General features: G+C 32.8%; 1 pseudogene; it reads right to left on the reverse strand.

The window, feature by feature from the left end:
* Positions 1-1,070: 1,070 nt before the first annotated feature.
* Positions 1,071-1,200, reverse strand: LOC149207421 (U6 spliceosomal RNA; annotated as a pseudogene).
* Between the last annotated feature and the right edge of the window lie 1,865 nt (positions 1,201-3,065).

The following is a 3,065-nucleotide window of genomic DNA, read 5'->3' on the forward strand; positions in this document are numbered from 1 at the left end:
AATAACTAAAATTTAAAAATAGATTTATAATATTAATAGGTAAAAAAATGTTTATGATATAACTAAAAAAATATTAAATTATAACCAAAAAAATATCAAATTAAAAATATAGTTTTAAACAACCTAACAACTAGCTCTGATATAACTCAAAAAAAATATAATATAGTTTTGAACAACCTCAATAGTGTATAAAATGAGTTGTGATCTTACATTATTGATATTTTCTCATAAGTGTGAACAATTAAATTTGAAAACCATAAAACCATGGTAAATCATTGCTATTTTCCAATACCCCAACAAATATGGTGAGTTGTTATTACAGACAAAAATAAAAAGCACAGATGCCACTAGTATCATACCAGAGATTTGGACAACAAATATGGTGAGTTGTTATTACAGACAAAAATAAAAAGCACAGATGCCACTAGTATCATACCAGAGATTTGGACAAAGTATGGAAGTTCTATTTCAAAAAAGCACAGATGCCACTAGTATCATACCAGAGATTTGGACAAAGTGGGGAAGTTCTATTTCAGAAAAGCACAAATGGCACTAGTATCATACCAGAAATTTGGTACAAAGCATGGAAGTTCTATTTCACAACATGGTTTTAAATTTGTAAATATACAAAAGTAAAAACAATAATCTACGCGAAACTATAAAAAGTTGTACTTTTCGCGGAATAGAAAAGGTTAGAAATCAACCGTCATATATTTAATAAAATCTACACAACTTGTTACCGTGGTGCACACTTCATCAAAACATGAAGGCCAAGTGTATAGTCCAGAAATCAACTACATTCTCATTCTGGCATGCGTCTTTGTCACCATTTCTTTCCAAGATGCTACCAAGATCGGCAATGCCTATAGTATCTATGTACGATTGGTGTTAAATTAAAATATATAACATAACCTTGCATTTAAATTGTATTTCACAGAAATGGATGTCAGTGTGCTTATTTGTTTCAACAACAGGTTGGAACATGTAATCTTATTCATACCAACATTCAGTGGAACATGTAATCTTATTCATTCTTAAACTATTCATTTTTCCTATTTGAAATGTTTTGATAATGTAATGGAAATTTTGGATTTGTGTGTGTCATCTTTATGTAGGGGCCAGGCTAATCTTTTATGTAGGGGCCATGCTAATCTTCTCTGTATCGTTCCAATTTTATCGGAAGAAAATATTGTTAATATCAACATTAGTATAATTACATTAGAAAACATTGTTAATATCAACATTATTTTTCTTGTGTTTTATTATTTAATAATTTATATGCTAATTTTTTATAAAAATGAAAAGATAACTATATATTTAAAAATGTAATGCAATTAATATTAGAAATTTTAATATGAAAAGATAACTATATATTTAGAAATGTAATGCCATTAATATTAGAAATTTTAATAGTTAATGTAGAGGATGTTATTTGATAATTTATATGATAATTTTCTTTTATGAAAATAAAAAAATAAATATATATTTAGAAATGTAATGTATTTTATATTAGAAATTTTAATAGTTATATAAAGGATATTAAATATAAGAATAAATAAATATTTTACCATTTCTATTTTATTTATTTATTTAAATAAATAAATAAATAATGTTAAATGTGTAATTTTTTTTTTACAAGGATGGTTAATGTGTTTATTGCCAAAAGTGGAGTAAGCTCCTATTACAATCTACAGTGGTTTTTAAAAACTGAGCAATGAGAATGAGCTGATGGTAGTCTCTTCTCCTATGCTTATATTCAAAAGTTCTATGAATTCTTTGGCTACTCTTGTTTTCTAACTTACATTTTATCTCTGGGAGAGTAAATTCTGTGACCTTTACCATATTCTTTTCTTTTTGCTATTCCTTAAGTTTGCCGTTCCTTCTGCTATTTTTCCTTCCTGCTTGCTGTTCCTTCGACTTGTTGTTCCTTCGGTTGTTGTTCCTTCGGACTGCTATTCCTTCGGCCTGCTGTTTTTTCAGCATGTTGTTCCTTCTGGTGCTGTTCCTTCAGCCTACTGTTCCTTCGGATGTTGTTCCTTTGCCTTGTTGTTCCTTCGGCCTATTGTTCCTTCGGCCTATTGTTCCTTCGGCTTGCTGTTTCTTCAAACGTTGTTCGTTCTACTTGTTGTTCCTTCTGATTGTTGTTCTTTCTCCTACTGTTCCTTAAACTGCTTGTTGTTCCTTCTGCTGTTGCTGTTGTTCCTTCTTCTGTTGTTCCTTCTGCTTGTTGTTCCTTCTGGTGTTGTTCCTTGTGCTGTTGTTCATTCTGGTTGTTGTTCCTTCTGTGGCTATTCCTTCTACCATCTGCTGCTATACATTCTGGTGTTGTTTCTTCTGCTTTATAGTCCTTATGCTTGTTGTTCCATCTGCTTGTTGCTTGGCGATCCTAAATGTGACTTTGAAGGTACCAAATACCACTCTCTCTCTGAAAAACAGTTCTACCTTCTGAAGATTGTCTAAGCAAAGGATGAATCGAGCAGGGTCCTCCATTAACGCTAAGGTTACCTTGAGCTAGCAGGAAGGCTTTATTTGCCAGCGAGTCCGCTTGTTTTTTAAATCCCGCAGAATATGGTATGAATTGACTGTGTCGAATTCTTTCAAAGTGTTTCGAATTCTCTGCAAGGTTTTGTTTAAAGCTGGGTTAGTAAAATAATCTTCGGAGTTTAAAAGCTTTATAAGAAGCTCCGAATCTCCGAATATTTGGATTGATTTGTAATCTAACTCCTTCACAATCTGGAAAGCTTTTAGGAGGCTGTAACTCTCTGCTTGATTGTTCGAACTTATGCTTAGGCCCCAACTGAAACTGGTTTTTTTTTATCTGTTTGGGGAGAGAATCAATCCCCCTGCGCCTGTAGTGTCTGGATTCCCCTTGGACACTCCATCAAAGAAGATAGTGGCTTTTGGCGTCCCCTACCACCACTTAAGAAAGTCACCTGCAGTGAGACGCAGGCGCCAAGTAGGATCTTGCATCGATTTGTTGATTGAATCTTTCCTTTCTCCTGGCACGCAGGGTCCTAGTCACGTAGAGACTTCTGTAGATAATAAAAAGGCAAAAGATGATTTAT

The sequence above is a fragment of the Pinus tabuliformis genome, chromosome 1_2 (assembly GCF_031772625.1).
Source record: "Pinus tabuliformis cultivar Carrire ecotype Pingquan chromosome 1_2, CPIR1, whole genome shotgun sequence".
NCBI classification, from domain to species: Eukaryota; Viridiplantae; Streptophyta; class Pinopsida; order Pinales; family Pinaceae; genus Pinus; species Pinus tabuliformis.